This window comes from Bombyx mori, chromosome 5 (assembly GCF_030269925.1).
Source record: "Bombyx mori chromosome 5, ASM3026992v2".
NCBI lineage: Eukaryota > Metazoa > Arthropoda > Insecta > Lepidoptera > Bombycidae > Bombyx > Bombyx mori.
This window is the reverse complement of record NC_085111.1, coordinates 4383954-4401230: the sequence shown is the minus strand read 5'-3', so window position 1 is coordinate 4401230 and position 17277 is coordinate 4383954. Positions and strand designations below refer to the sequence as shown.

Sequence of the window (17277 nt, the reverse complement as noted above, 5' to 3'; positions counted from 1 at the left end):
CCGGTTTGAAGGGTGGGACAGCCGTTGTAACTATACTGAGACCTTAAAACTTTTATCTTAAGGTGGGTGGCGGCATTTACGTTATAGATGTCTATGGGCTCCGGTAACTACTTAACACAGGTGGGCTGGGAGCTCGTCTACCCAACTAAGCAAAGAAAAAGAAAAGAGAATGTTGATTTTGTACTTTACATACCTCCTAAAGATTATTTCAAGTAATTTCAAGCTTTTAATAGATTATAATTGTGAAATTTATTTATTTATTATTTCTACCTGAATGTTGTGCGTATGTTTCTTAATGTTGTACGCCGCTAAAGTATTTGTGTTTTATTTTACACTAGCGAACCGCCCTCGCTTCGCTTCGGAGACATTAAAACACACATGAAACAAACAAAAAAAAAAAAAAAGTAGCCTATGTTCATCAGGGACAATGTCGGCTTCTAATGGAAAAAGAATTTTTCAAATCGGTCCAGTAGTTTCGGAGCCTATTCGAAACAAACAAACAAACAAATCTTTCCTCTTTATAATATTAGTATAGATATAGATATATTTATGTTGATCAAACATAGAATACAACTTCAATTAGTAAACTGAACTTTTCCAAATAGCTGTGGCGAATTCATTAAAGTCTTGTTCGATAAAGGAATCTCATAGTGACATTTGGCTTAATACGCTTTACTTAGAGTAGAGTTTAAGTGTTAACGGTGCTAACGTGTTTATCTTTATAATTAAATGTGCGTTTTATTTGGTATCAGCATTGAATCTCAATTAACTTTACTCCCTTGAAATAGCTGAAGAAGTTTTTTTTTTATTTATTTTTTCTCAAATTTTAGACTAAATGGCTCTCCTGTAAACTTACAAAAAATTCACCCTTGAAATTAAGCCTTTCAAAACGAATAAATTTGTTGTTATGGAATATGTGTGCGGGTTGCAATAATGCAGCCGTCCTACAATCAAATTAAGACTTGGGCTTCGTCTCTTAGGGCGGGAGGAGCATTCACGTTGCCATTTCTATGGGTTCCGATAAACACTGAACGGAACGTGAGACAGCTAACCCAGCCAGAGCTAAACAAAACAAAAACTTTTACTGTTAATTTGGAAGATTAATAACAACTGTTTAGCTGATAGCTACCAGTTACACGTAGTACGTGTAAATCTAAAATTGTTGATAACTTCAATGAATGTGGCTATTATCGCTTATTATTCAATAAGATTAAAAAATCGTTAGTCTAAAATATTGTGTACACAAGCTGAAAATTACATTACTTTTTTTTTTTATTGCTTATATGGGTGGACGAGCTCACAGCCCACCTGGTGTTAAGTGGTTACTGGAGCCCATAGACATCTACAACGTAGACGCGCCACCCACCTTGAGATACAAGTTCTAAAGTCTCAGTATAGTTACAACGGCTACCCCACCCTTCAAACCGAAACACATTACTGCTTCACGGCAGAAATAGGCAGGGTAGGTACCCGCACAGACTCACAAGAGGTCCTATCACCAGTAATTACGCAAATTTTAATTTTGCGGGTTTGATTTTTATTACACGATGTTATTCCTTCATCGTGGAAGTCAATCGTGAACATTTGTTGAGTACATATTGTAGAAATATCAGCTGCGCTGCTGATCGTAAAAACGTGAAGCCAAGTTAAATAATGTTCTTATGAGCTAAACCGAGAAATCACTCTTTGGCCTTTGGCATTTTTAGTTCTTTGTAAGAATTTCAGCGTTCCCGATTGTATTTTTGAGTGGTTTCCGCAAATCACTTAAGTCGCTCCCATTCAATTCAGGTAAACACGGCCCGGCTAATCCTGTTTACGTGATCGAGGCGCTCGTGAAACATTCAGGAATAATGCTTATTGCGGTATCGATTCAGTGACATCGAGTTATCTGCGAGGAATTTATTTTCCGGTTTCGAACTGATTTTTTGTAGCTAGCGTTTTGTTTTCCGTTTGTCCTATCGTTTTGAAATCGACTGAAATTAGCGAGATCGAGTTCTTGATAACTCATAATTTTATTAATTGTTTTGATTAGTCATCATCATTCCTTTGCCCTTCTCCCAGTCACCTGGGGTCGGCGTAACATATTTTCTCCTTCCATGCTCCTCTATCATATACCATTTCTTCGCTCACACCCCTCTCACACATATCGTCTTTCACGCAATCCATCCATTTCTTCTTAGGTCTACCTCTTCCTCTATATCCTTCCACATTCATACTCTCTTACCAATATCATTTTCATTTCGTCTCATCACATGTCCACACCATCCCAAACGCGCACTTCAACTCAACTTCTCTGTCACAAGTGCTACTTTCAGACATCCTCTAATATATTAATTCCGTGTTCTATCCATTCGCGTTACTCCACACATCCACCGCCACGTTTGCATCTCTGCTGCATGCAATGCCTTTCATCTTTCAATTGTTTTAATTAGTATACTAACTAATAATCGTGTTAGGTAAAAACTCTCTGAAGCCAGAATAGGACAAAATTACAACTTTAACGGAAAATAATATGTATTCACTTGTTGTAAGCAATAACTTTGGAAAATTGGTACTTAAGCATTCACTTTAAAGACAAACGCACAACGGATTTTATTTATTGCTGTCATAGGTAGACGAGCTGATACGACCTGATGGTAAGCAGTCACCATCGTTCATGAACGTCAGGAATGTCTAAGAAGCCTACTGCTAAGGACTTACTTTATACCTCATTTGAAAAGGACATGTCATAGCGCTCGGGAAAAACCACGGGTGGAGTGCCAAAAAACACGTCCTCGGACGCATTTTATTTGAACGCAGCGATTCCATATATTTTGGACGTACTCTGTTCCGGTGGCGGGAGGTGCGATGTTACGATTAAAAAGGAGATGAATGAATTATCTCAAGCAATTTCTCAGAGCGCACAGATGACCTACTCGTAGTATAGAATATTCACGATCTTTAGCAGCCCTATTCATGAAGTATATTACCATTCTAAACGATAAGTTTAGTTGTGTTCTTTATTTTATTTATTGCTAAGACGAATCGAAGGTCTCGCAGTCCACTCGCGGGGAAATGGTCGCTGGAGTCTACAGACATCAACTACGTTAGTGCCCCTAATCACCTTAAGACATGAGTTCTAATACTCAGTTTTTACAGTACAACGTCTGCCCCACCCTTCAAACTGAAACGCATTACTGCTTCACGGTCGAAATAGGCTTGGTGGTTGTACCTACCCGCGTTGGCTCACAAAACGCCATACCACCAGTAGATGCCCTACCACCAGTTACAATAAGACCGATAATTATATTATGCCACATGTCTCTCTATGGATCTTATATTGGCAATATACCTATAAGTAAATTCTGTAGATTTGAGATTAAAAGCTGAATACATATCTATTACATAATACTACACGTAATTTAAAATCCATTCTAAATAAAAATTCTATTAATGTATTCCATATTTATTATCAAATTACATTTAAAAATTATTTTGTATTGTCATTATAAGCAGACGCCCAGACGACCCATATGATGGTGGATGGTCACAATTGATCATGAAAACTGCTGCCAGCTACTGAACTAACGTTGAATAAAGAACGTTGCAGGCCGAGGTCTTGGAACGAAGTTCCTTACAATGCGGAGGGGTACCTAATCGGGAAAAAACGTCCGTAACGTAAGATTTTTATTAGTAATGCACACAGTGTACGACTTAACTTTGTAATAAGGTATAAAAAAAAAAATTTTTTATCATTCATTGACCACGATCTCAGAGCGTTCGTTTGCGCAATACATTAATGAACTCTTATGCAAACAACCGTGAATGAAGTGTACCAGAATAAGTTCGCACGTTGTTACCGAATGACCGTGGGTCGTTGCGAAACCTCCAGTTTTATTTTCTTTATACCTCAAATAGTTCCTATCCGGTTTCCCACGACACCACACATCTTTTTTTATTAAAACAAAGAATAAAATCACAAAGACAATCTAACACGTTGCAATTACAACGAACGCCAGCATACAAAGGATTTTAACATCAAAATGACATGTCATTTTCATAATAAATCAATAACGGCAAATGACTCGTGTGTATGACTTTTAATTTTTTATTTGTCACTTTCCCGGGAATAAAGAGAAATTTTCACATCAAAACGTGTCATAATAGCTAGTGGTATTTATTTTAAATGATGTAGGTATGTATTTATGAAAGTCTATTTATTATTTTCTCTGAATTACGGTGATTATGTCCGTAATTTGAATCCCTTAAGTATGCCGTATTGAAAACTGCGAAGAAAACCCAGGAAGATGCCGCGTAGGAGTAGCCGGATGACGTATTACCGAACTCTCCGATCTACGATGGTTTTGATCCAGCGGGTTATCCCAGGGGTTCGAGTTGGCGGAGGCGTCTAGGCGACTCTTTCTTTCGATAGCCCGTCTACCGACGTCTGACGATTCAGCGTCCATTGGGAGACATGTGCTCTGCGCGACACTCCTCGCCTTGCCCTAAGTCTGACTTCAATGCGTCCACCAAGCCGTAGCGGCAAGTGGCGAATGTTGAGCGATAGGGGTTTTAAACCAATTCTATTCAGCTATGCCCTTCCTACCTATTGATAAAAAATACCGTATATGACTAGACAATTTAGCGCCATGCTCATTCATCACCCATCTTACGAAATGGCATTACCTTCTCAATTGTATTGTAATAATGGCTGACCTACCCTTCAGGCGGGAACGCATGTACGCTGCGTGCTGTACATGTTCGCTTTTTTTTTTTTTCCTACCTATGCTGTTAGCCTTGAGAGGCTATTTCAGCTTCGCCCTAACGTTTATAGGTGAGCTCACGGGGCTCAACCGGAGAGTTGCTAACACTGACTCTAGCAAGATCGGTGCTTCGCAGAATCTACCACCGGATCGGAAACGCGACCCACTGAGAAGATCCGGCAAAAAACTCAGTGGGCTGTGTCTATGGGAGTGTCCGCTGCAAAACTAGACGTAATAGTACACCCCTACGCTCAAATTATGCGTCGGCAAGTTTGCAAATGGTATTTTACTGTAGTAAATCGAGATTGTAATGGAATTTACCGAATGACAACCCCTATATTACACTTTAGTAAGCAATGGTGGCATGGAAGTAAGATTAATAATGGAGATCGTAAAAATAATGTTTCCGTTTGTAGGTTTGTTTTTGAGATGATCGCGTGTAGTTTATTTATGCAATAAAATTTTCATAGTAAAAAGTAATCATTGTTTTTATTTTAGCTTTTTCAACAACAACTCAAATCGTTTCAACATTAATGTATTTCATTAATTTGTAAATTAGTGGCGGGATTGATTTACTGTTTAAATGTAAAAAAAGTTCTACCTTTAATGATACAACTACTGACGAACTCAAGTCTAAAATCACATCCTAAAGTTGCAATTATTATATAAACGATGGCAAATGATTTTCGGGAAATCGGCATCTAATTTTACCACCAACTTGCCACAGGCATTCAGTTCGGAAAACAATTTAATTTATAGATTCATAGAAGGAATAACATCGTGTAATAAAAATCAAACCCGCAAAATTATAATTTGCGTAATTACTGGTGGTAGGACCTCTTATGAGTCTGTGCGGGTACATACCCTGCCTATTTCTGCCGTGAAGCAGTAAATCTAAGCATCTAAGCAAAAAAAAAACATCTCTGTGAAAGCTGGTATTCCTTTAACACCATATGGGTCGCATGTTAATCTGCCCTTCCATAGGCCCTATTAGTTAAAGACCCTCTTACATTCTCGACCAAGCGTCCGATTCCCCCCGAGGTCAAAACCCGGGCTAGGTAAAGGGGAAGCTAATAGGCCAATAGATAAAAACTTTTTTCTTTTGACGCATGAGGTAATTGAGTTCGCAGACTACCTAATATCGTTGCTACGTTATGGAAAATTATAATATTCTTGGAAATTCAAATTAATAAGCACTTAAGTACGACAGCGAAATCCTGTCTAAGTACCAGCTTAATTTCGCATTGTAAATTTTAATAAATTGTTTTTCTCCACTAAATTTGTTTACGATATAAATATTTAGTGAATTATTTATTGCGATACTTCATTTTGCTGTCTTCTTTTTAACTTGTCTAACAGTCTATAAATCAACATAAGAAGTAAATACATATAATTAAAATAAGTAAATTGCTACTATATTTTCTTGGGTCTCTTTGAAACGATTGGGTTATTTCGTAACGATTTTACAACTATGTTGACTACGACGACGTCAATTTATATAATTTTTGTGCTTATTCACTATATGTAACATGTTGCCCAGAACTATTATAACACCTCTTCATTACTAACAAGAAAGAGATTCTTAGTTTAAAAACGACTTCAAATTTTTCCTTTTTTTTTTCATTAGTTTATTATGTGACTAACAACTATTACCCAAAAGAATAAACTACACAGATTGTCAGATTTAAAACATTTAAGATGGATGCTAATCTAGTCGAAAACCATTCGTACGGGAACTGTCTAAATTAACTATAAAAACACTGTTGTCAGGACTTCGAATCATGCACTTACAACTTCAACTATCCTACTTTCCAAATAAAAAATCCAAAGCGATTACAGATCGTATGGTGTCCGGTGCTACCGCTGAGGTAATTCAATATGGCATTTGGATAAGAACTTGGCGCCATGCCAGTTAAGTGTGGACCACACGCGTAAAAGGAAAAGCAAAATGGATTTGATGTCTTCACTTGAAAATTATCTACTTTTGGCTTTTTCGTTTGTATTAACTGATTCAATAATTGATTTAGTTTTAGAAAATTTGGCGTTTAATGGCTATGTTTTATTAAATACTGAATAAAATATTAATTCAAGGAGCAACCTTCGATCTCAACTCGCTTCAATGAGGTCACAAACCTGTTACAGTGTACAGTACAAAGTGACGGCACTTTTAGTGTCGGCAATACAAAGACCTACACCTGATCCACTCAAAGACAAGTGCAACCAGCAATCGAAACTTGAATGCCACTTTAAATTGGCTTTTGAGTAGTAGGGGAATGTTTTGTATTGTTGCATGGGGGATATATTAATTAAGACTAGGTCAAGAAAGTGAGCAGTGGTGTTTTGATCGGTGGCAAAATAATGACATACTTGATTAAAATAATTTTTTGATTGTATTTTGCAGGATTGTAGTTCTTAATTTTTAAGTTAAATATCGTTTAGAAGAATACCTTCATTTTCACGGTCGAGGGTGAGGTTCTCATGTAGTTGTCGGGTTTTAGTATTTATTTGTCTTAAAATTGTAAAAAATGTGTAAAATTTTTAGTATTTCTTGGTTAATAAAGTTGTTGTTCGCTTCGTTGATTTGGTCCCACATTTTTACTGTTTACGTCTAACCAGTACTTGTTGCACACTTTGTAAAAATTAATATCTAAAATAAACTCAATTCTGATAATCACATTATTATTTATGCCTATAATATCATGTACTTAGTCTGGCCATAAATACTGTCACAATTTAAAATAAACAAAACATTACATTTGAATTTGGAATCTGTCATTTTTATATGATTGCTCATTGCATAGATTATACACTTAATATATTTGAGAGCTCATTGAGTTTTCTCATTTAAGCGCCAGTATATTGTACAATATTTTTCGATATTAAAATGGAGTGGGGTGATAAAGAGAACCGAATCGCTGTGATTGCATTACACAAAGTAGGTATGGAGCCAAATGCAATTTTTAAAACTCTCCATACGCTTGGTATTGGTAAAATGTTTGTGTACCGGGCTATTAATAGGCGCAATGAGACCTCCTCTGTTTGTGACAGAAAAAGATCTGGCCGTCTACGTAGTGTTCGTACGAAAAAGGTGGTCAAAGCAGTAAGAGAAAGAATTCGAAGAAATCCTGTCCGAAAGCAAAAGATTTTATCTCGGGAGATGAAGATAGCACCTTGAACCATGTCGCGCATTTTAAAAAATGACTTAGGACTTGCAGCCTATAAGAGACGTACTGGTCATTTCTTAACTGATAATTTAAAAGAGAATAGGGTGGTAAAATCAAAACAACTACTGAAGCGGTGCGCAAAGGGAGGTCATAGAAAAATTTTGTTTACGGATGAGACATTTTTTACAATTCAGAAACATTTTAACAAACAAAATGACCGTATTTATGCTCAAAACTCTAAGAAAGCTTCCCAATTAGTCGACAGAGTGCAACGTGGGCACTATCCGACTTCAGTGATGGTTTGGTGGGGTATTAGCTATGAAGGAGTGACTGAGCCATACTTTTATGAAAAAGGTATCAAAACATCGGCACAAGTGTATCAAGATACCATTCTTGAGAAGGTAGTGAAGCCCCTTAACAACACCATGTTCAATAATCAAGAATGGTCCTTCCAGCAAGACTCGGCGCCAGGTCATAAAGCTCGGTCTACGCAGTCTTGGTTGGAAACGAGCGTTTCGGACTTCATCAGAGCTAAAGACTGGCCGTCGTCTAGTCCCGATCTTAATCCGCTGGATTATGGAGCCTCTGGGTCTGCGGAGGGACTTCGGTTCCCTCTGTATTTTGTACCGTATGTTCCATGTGGAGTGCTCTGAGGAATTGTTCGAGATGATACCAGCATCTCGTTTTTACCATCGCACCGCCCGCCACCGGAGTAGAGTTCATCCATACTACCTGGAGCCACTGCGGTCATCCACAGTGCGTTTCCAAAGATCTTTTTTGCCACGTACCATCCGGCTATGGAATGAGCTCCCCTCCACGGTGTTTCCCGAGCGCTATGACATATCCTTCTTCAAACGAGGCTTATGGAGAGTATTAAGCGGTAGGCAGCGGCTTGGCTCTGCCCCTGGCATTGCTGAAGTCCATGGGCGACGGTAACCACTCACCATCAGGTGGGCCGTATGCCCGTCTGCCTACAAAGGCAATAAAAAAAAAAAAAGGTTAGTTTTAGAGAGTACGGCTTGCTCTAAGCGCCATGATAATTTGGAGTCCCTAAAACAATCCGTACGATTGGCAGTGAAAAATTTTCCCATGGAAAGAGTGCGTGCTTCTATTGATAACTGGCCTCAACGTTTAAAGGACTGTATTGCAGCCAATGGAGACCACTTCGAATAAGCTTTTTATACTTTAAATTGTTTTATATTTATGTATTAAACTAACACACTGTAAAAGTAATAAATGTTATTTGCTATAGATTTTTTTTGTTTCCCTTTGTCTCAGTATTTATAGCAAGACTAGGATTTTCCACGTTTAACGTAGCTGCGTTGTGCGAATGCACTAGTGTCAACTATTTTCAACGTGTGACGCTATAAATCTAAATAAACAACTTGGATTTCTCGCAGTATGTGAACAATGTGTCCAGCGTGAAAGGATTTCATGGGTCAATGCGTGTGCCGTCGACGCTTGGCCGCGCCTCATGGTCCCTTTGCCAGCCTATCTACGTCGAGTGAATTATGCACATATTATGTATTAGCAATTTTATGCGCGTAACCTATCACCTGTTTTTTCTTGCCGTAGCAGGCTGACGAGCATGTGGCCTATCTAACGGTGGCCATCGTTACTCCAGGACTTCAGCAATACCAGAGGTAACACCAAAGGTGCAGTCTACAAAAAACAAAAAACAACAACAAACAAACGTTTTACTTTTTCGCGATTAAACCCTTCTTTTTTTAAAGACTGTGTGTCTGACTGTTTACTATACAAAATAATACTGTAGCCATAACATATGACCTATCACAATGGAAGTAATGAAATATTATTGATTTTCGTTTAAAATTTAATTGTGAATGGATTGATGGGGGCGTGTGATAGCTTCGATCATCAGAACTAGATATTCTGTCCCGTTACGGTTTGAATTTTAGGACAGCAGTTTTATACGATACACGTTGTGCCTTAAAATAGTAAAAAAGCTAAAGTATCTATGGAACTTTAGACGTACTTGTAGTGGTCTCGTATGTGAAGGCTTCCAATACCAACAGGACAAAACGTAGCTTGGAGTTCTTCGGCTTGAACACATGAAAAATAGGCATTTATATCTAACTTAGCAAACAATTTACTCTTTTACGCTAATAATGACACACGAAACGAAAAAAAAACATGTGTGCAACTCACACGTGGTAGAAGTGAAACCTTCCAAAATTAAAATACAATTATCCTAAACGTCTTAAGTATATGTAAAATTTTGTCATTAGTAAATAATTGTAAGGTAGCGCCCTCTGTGAATTGATATTTTAATTTCACGTATAATCCTAAATTAAAATTCACTACAAGAGCTTTCATACACACGTTAGTATTAAAAAATCTCACAGATGCGCTGTATTAAATAGTATGTATATTTCTGTCTCATTCATCCTACACATTTTTGTATTTGTGTCTCTTACCTGTCGTTTTTTCCGTTGCATCCGGTTTGAAATCACAACGATTCTAAAGAAGTTTTCACATCAAAAAAATAATTACACATTAAACATTGTTTTCCCGTATTTACACAACAGCAATCATAAGTTTTCATTAACTAGCGTTGGCGTACTAATTATTACCGATCGATTATTAGATCAGTTCGTACGTGAAATCGCGAATTGTCGTATTATTATTATAACAAATATACATTACCCGGATCAAGTCATTTACCATGATAAAATGACCCTGTACAAGAATCCAGGCTAAGTGATATTTGTTAAAAATATTATTTAAATTCGTTCAGCGATTGCGTGATTGAGTAAGCATACAAAGCCTCATAGACACAGCCCACTGAGTTATCTTCTCAGTGGGTCGCGATTTCGATCCAGTAGTAGAATCTGCGAAGCACTGCTTTGGTTTGGGATAGTGTTAGTAAAATCTGTCAGGTTGAGCCGATAAGCTCACCTTCCCGTTCGCGAGAAACTGAAACAACCCCTAGGCTACCAGCGAATAGGTGGTATATAAACATACAAAGTTCACTTTTATAATATTAGTATAGATTATCACTGGTATAGACCCATAGACACAGCCCACTGAGTTTCTCGCTGGGTCTTCTCAATGGGTCGGGTTCCCGATCCGGTGGTAAATTCTGCGAAGCACTGCTCTTGCTGGGGCCAGTGTTAGCAACACTCCCGGTTAGAGCCTCGTGAGCTCACCTACACGTCAAGGAGAAGCTGAAATAGCCTCTCAAGGCTATCAGCATAGGTAGGAGAAAAAAAACTGGTATAGATTTTATTTTAAATAAATTAATGAAATGCTGAAATTTCAAAAAATATTCACCTCAAAATAAATCAACACAATGCAACGTTGCATGTGCGTAAGCGTTGTGTATTACTTACTCTATGTTCTATGATTCATTTTTACTGGCCACAAATGATATCACACGTCATGTAGTAGCGCTCAAAAATTTTTTTGTAAAGTTAGCACGGCAATATTGAATATATTTTTTTCCAAAAGAACTTTTTATGGCTATCTGAATACCTACACTAAAGACAAAAAGGTGAGTTCTCGGCCCGCTAACGTTAAGTAGATTTAGAACCCTATAGATACCACAATATGGATATTGCGGTCCATCGGACGGGAAAGGTTAAATGAGTTTTAAATTAGGAATAGGTCTAGTAATCGATCTCTTGAAAATAATGAAAGAATTTCAACAAAACCACCTAAATTAACTATAATATTCAGATCTTCAAACGTAATTACACGTACATTACATAAGATCGTATACTCTAATTAACGCAGATCAAAATTAATTCCTCCCATTGCATCCTTATAGCGCAGTTCATTAAGCCAGAAGTGTGTTCGCACCGATAATTGATTGACTACCTGGATGGGGGTGGCGTGGGCCGGTTGTCATGGTGACGCCCACGCGAGCTCCCCGCATCCCTTCTCCGCGCCCCCTCGGAGCCCAGCATTGACCCGGGAAACCTTGAACTCTACAGCTGATCGCAGAGCTCCCGGCTTACAGATTTTTTTTCGGCTACGTATCTTTTATCACTACGTCACGGAGTGTTAATACGTATTTATGTGGAGTGCGTCTGAAAGTTTTTATTGTACTTGAGTAGGTTATTTCATAGGCTATTTCGTGGGATAATTCCTTTGTTCTCTGCCATTTGTTGAATATATTTTATTCTATATAAACGTACCTATTGATATGGTGGATAATACACATATTTAGTGCACAAAAATGTATGCAGATACTTACTTATTTACTTACTTATTTTTAATATTTTTATGCATGCAAATTCAATGGGTTGACGAGCTCACGGTATGCCGGTAATAAGAAATTATTATTATCACAACATGAATTTCCTCTCCCACTATAAGACGTAAGATCAAAATCTCAATTGCATTATATAACGGCTGCCGCATCCTTCAAAGCGGAAATATTAAGTCCTTGGCGACAGAAATAGGCTCAATAATGAAACTTACCATCCAACTTGGGTCACAATATGCCCTACCATCAGTACCACAATACGCAAAATAATATTTTCAGGTTTAATTTTTATTATCTTCTATCGTAGAATTTCTTTACGATCTCATGCCTCAAGGTGGGGACGGTATTCACGTAGAGATGTTAATTGGCTTCGGTAACTGATTAATCAATAACCAAATGAGCCGTGAGCATGGTCCTTCAATAGAAAATATTAAAAAAAAAAAGAAACATCGCTTCAAATAGTAAAACCGTTTTAAATAATTGAATTGTAAACAAAAGCCGACGAGATCTTCAAAGAAAACGATATCTTGGATATTCTCCTTTCCATTAAATAATTATAAATATCTCGAAGTAAACCAAGATTAATTAAAAGTTTAAATATTTAATATCCGATTCCTAATCGCTTAACTCTCCACTTGGCGCTTTGTTTTGAAATACTATTGTAAATTCTAAATAATATTCCAGGTACGCTTTGTTTGTTGGATGAAGCACGGAATTTGTAATTATATTTTGAAAATTATGACAGAGGATTTTTAAGACGTATTGGATTCACGTGACTGTCTTTTATTTTTATTTTTTTATTGCTTAGATAGCTGGACGAGCACACAGCCCACCTTGTGTTAAGTGGTTACTGGAGCCCATAGACATCCACAACGTAAATGCGCCACCCACCTTGAGATATAAGTTATAAGGACTCAGGTATAGTTACAACGGCTGCCCCACCCTTCAAACCGAAACGCATTACTGCCTCACGGCAGAAATAGGCAGGGTGGTGGTACCCACCCGCGCGGACTCACAAGAGGTCCTACCACCGGTAAAATGTCTAATATAATAACATTAATTAATCATGTTTGTGATCACTTGTCCCGGGATGAAATATGCTAACACTGAGAATTAGGTCGTCCTGTAAAGTGAGTTTCATATATTGAATGAAAAATGAAAATAAGGTTATAGTGTCTTAAATACTTGGACCAATACTAATGCATATAAGGTGACTTTTTTCGGGTAGTGCTGGACTGGCCGTTTGAGAAGGTAAATGTCAATAACAATGATAATGAATATATAAATATTTTTTGTCAATATTTTTTATATATACTCAAATCGCTTGCCTTTTTCCGAGAACTAATTTGATAGCTATTATGCTATAAGGGTCTGAGAGATACGGATGTACATAAATGTTTATGTTTTGGTATTAGTTTTTGGATGGGGATTCATGCGTATTCAGGTAACTTCCCCAACAATTTCCGTGAAGGCATTGTTTTTGTTGCGAAGCACGCTCCTTCCTATTAGGGGTGGTGCACACGCGGATCCTGACGTCATGAAAGGCGTCAGGCCAGCGGACACGCGCCTTTCTGACGTCATTCACGCCCGGTAGCGATCTGAAGGAACGTTCCTGGAAAATGGAAAACTATGTTTATGTTGATATAAACTGCCAGACCTCACAATACTATTCGTTTGTTCTGTGTAAAATGAAACGCAAAAATCTAGTATTTTTTTTATATAATCAAATAATAGACGGTCGTAAACACAATATTCAAATTTAACCAAATATAAATTTAATCAAACCAATAGTCGCTAACAAAATTGTAAAGTACTGGAAACGTCGGAAATAATAATAAAAAAAAAACGTGAGATTAAAAAGTCCACGACTCACGAAAACCGGCGAAAATACTATAATATTCATTATAAGGTTGATTTATAATTATTGGTATGGTTCATCGTGAATAGTGGTTACAATATCCGTGATTACTATGGCTATGTTCTTTGACGAATCTCTCGTCAAATTCGAATTAATGATTTTTCATTTTCTCGCTATGAAAAATCAATGCTTAATAGAAATAACTTTTTTATTCATGTTGGACTTTACAGGCAATTTTAAATGTTCACGGATTTAGGTCTACGTGGCCTAAAAGATAAGACGCCTAGTCTACTCGTAGCGAGCAATGTGACTATGCCGTTGTTCAAATTCCGCAGGCATTGCTGACGTGCTTGGACGACGCTAACCACTCACCTTTAGGTGGGCCGTAAGCTCGTCAGCTTACAAAGGCCATTCAAAAAGGACAGGTATCAGTTTTCTAATAAAATACGTACTTGAGTCTCATTCACGAATAACTTCCAAGATACAGAAATAGCATCGTGTAATGAAAATTAAACCACCCCAAAAATCGTAATATAACACACAATTGAGACTTTTCTTTCATGTCTTATGGGAGGTTATGGCATTCACGTTGTGACATACATATATGGGATTCGGTGATAACTTTACATGGGGTGGACTGCGAGTTCGTTCACCCATTTAAGCAATAAAAAGAAATGAAAATGAGTAGACCAAAAAACTTTAAAAGTACTCATTGAAAATTATTCCTATGATAAGGTTTTCAGGAAAAGGTTTTCACTACTACGAGGTAATTGCTATAATTGTTACTGTGTTTTCCTCGTGACAAAACGTCGAAGCTTCCGGCCCTTTAGACTGTGGAATCCATTGTAGAGACGTACTGAACAGAGTTAAACGAAATTTAAACTCTAAAAACAAATGTTTTATTATTATTTTTTACACAAGCAAACTACGAACCATCAAACGTAATTCAATGAGAAAAGTATGTATAAAGATTACCTTAATCTTCAAAGCATTGCGACATGAAAATGATTTAAAAGTTTCGAGGTCAGTTTTTACTAACAATACAAAAACAATCGGATACAGGTAAGAGCTTGAAAAAAGTTGGACACTGGACAGGCGCGGTTACCTATGAAATTGAAAAGTTGAAGTTTCTAAGGTTTCAATGGTTTCTGAGTCGGCTACCAGTATATTTTTATTAATTTCAAACTAAGAATACTCCTAGGTATGCATTCATTTTTGTTTACATAATAGCGAACATAGTGAAAAAACATAGCTAAATATCTTGAGCATATGATTGGTTTAGCGTAGTTGGAGAGGGAGAGAACAGCCCTACTGATGTTACATCGTCACATGAGCTCAGGGACTACGCAATATGCCTTTGCGTATCTTTGGAGATTAGGATCTCATTTGCAGAAGTACAACAGATATCTTATTTATAAAATCGATGTCAATGTCATAGGGACTATATTATGGATGCGGTCCCAATACTTAAGAATACTTATTTAATACTTAGCTTACTTTAATGTGCTTGATTGCTTGAAATATTGTTAACAATTCGGTGGCATCCAGATCGAGCACCGAATAAAGTGATGTGATTGAGATAATTGCAGAATAAACAATCGGTACCGTGCCACTTGAGTTTCCCAAGCAGGTACACTGAAATATGAATAACATAATATTTGAGCTGTCCCTCCATTTTTGTTACAATCGACTCCAGTACTTGTAATTAAAACGTCAACTTACCCAGTCGACTTATTAATAATTCTATATCAATCGCGATTTATACGAAGAATTATGGTCCGTTGGAAATACCTTTTTACCAATTAAATATTAATGTTCTAACGGTTTGGTTTATGTCACTTAGTTTTCAATGAATAAAATATTATTTTCACGATCGTTTTGCCCACAGATTTTAACTGATTTTATAGGGTAGATAGACTTTAGCTTATAGCTTGTTTTGATATATCAAGCGGTTCCCAGTCCATAGAAATCTCTAATGAAATCGATTGTCTTCTACTAGAAGGAATAACATCGACTAATAAAAATCAAATCCGCATATATTGTAATTTAAATAATTATTGATCTAAGGGACTGTTGTGATCTTGCATGGGCAGGTATCAACACTGTTCGCTGAAATAAAAACAAAGGCAACGCTAACTCCACGAAATGTATCGCACATATTTAGCATGATATGTTTCCTTGACCTTTCGAAAAGGTAAATATTGGTGGAACGAGAAAATTACTTGATCTGCTCCTGACAGGTTATAACAAATGCCCAAACAATAGGTAACAGCACTGTACGATTTAATTGTCTTTCAGAATTCAGATGTGTGGGCGACTAGAAACACGACGTGTGAAATTAAGGCTTTGTATTGCTTAAAATTGGTATGAAACAAAAGCTGTCTCCGGGCGGATTTTTTTTCTCATTACGCTTTGAACAAACAATAATAAAATTGGATGAAAGTGTGGTTTACTAATGATAGAACAGTATTTTAAGATTACGCATTTGTTCCAACTTTAATTATTACGTTTATAATAAAGGTTAAATTTATGTTATTCTCTAGCATTAAGATATAATTCTTTCAAAGCGTCTCAGGTAGATTTTAAGGTTGATATGGGAGAGATGGGTGATCCGGGGGACACTCCAGTTTGAAGAGGGCATTATTACAACGCACTTGGAGCGGCCTCGTCATCACAAGGATGTGAGGTATTGAGGTAATTTTTATTGGATAAGATAAATCTGTTATTATTCTTTCCAACTTCCAAATTGCGGTGTTTCCACTCCTGTAGATGTTGAGGACGCCTGGACGGGATTACACAAAGGAAAATGTATTTCTATTATGATCAAATACCTAACACGTACTCCATAGAAATTTATGAACTTTTTAATATATGTTTAATATATTTTTGGGTGAGTTTACAGCTCAGCTAGTGTTCAGTGGTAACTGGGAATCATGGCATTATGTAATAAAATGTTTGATAGCTACGTATAGCTACACATCAGTGATTCTAACTACTACATACATCAAAGTTTTAGTCGCAGCCTTAGTGAGCATCGATCAAAGATATTAGATATTCTTGATCTGAGTGTAAGTAGGAGTTGCTCACTTTCAGATCCTGGTCCCTCGTTTGTTGGGGGTGGCCGGCACGTTAAGCCGGCTTTTGCCCAACGTCGGGGGGCCTGACCAGGTGACGCGCCGTCTCTATACAGGGGTGGTGCGAGCAATGGCTCTATACTAGGCGCCCGTGTGGGGCCAGTCCCTAACCGTGGGGGTAGCGAAGTTGCTGCAACGGCCGCAACGC

General features: G+C 37.4%; 2 long non-coding RNA genes across 3 annotated transcripts; one reads left to right on the top strand and one right to left on the bottom strand.

The window, feature by feature from the left end:
* Positions 1-3424: 3424 nt before the first annotated feature.
* LOC134198884 (uncharacterized) lies at positions 3425-7524 on the bottom strand. Its single transcript, XR_009973148.1, has 2 exons — positions 7190-7524; positions 3425-3632 (listed from the first exon to the last, which is right to left on the bottom strand). It is a non-coding gene; the product is annotated as an uncharacterized LOC134198884 (long non-coding RNA).
* Positions 7525-11291: 3767 nt separating this feature from the next.
* Positions 11292-12881, top strand: LOC134198885 (uncharacterized). Of its 2 annotated transcripts, XR_009973150.1 has the most exons (3): positions 11292-11420; positions 11697-11952; positions 12822-12881. It is a non-coding gene; the product is annotated as an uncharacterized LOC134198885 (long non-coding RNA). The 2 variants fall into 2 exon arrangements; XR_009973149.1 differs by lacking the exon at positions 12822-12881 and having other exon boundaries at positions 11697-12112.
* The last annotated feature ends 4396 nt before the right edge of the window (positions 12882-17277 follow it).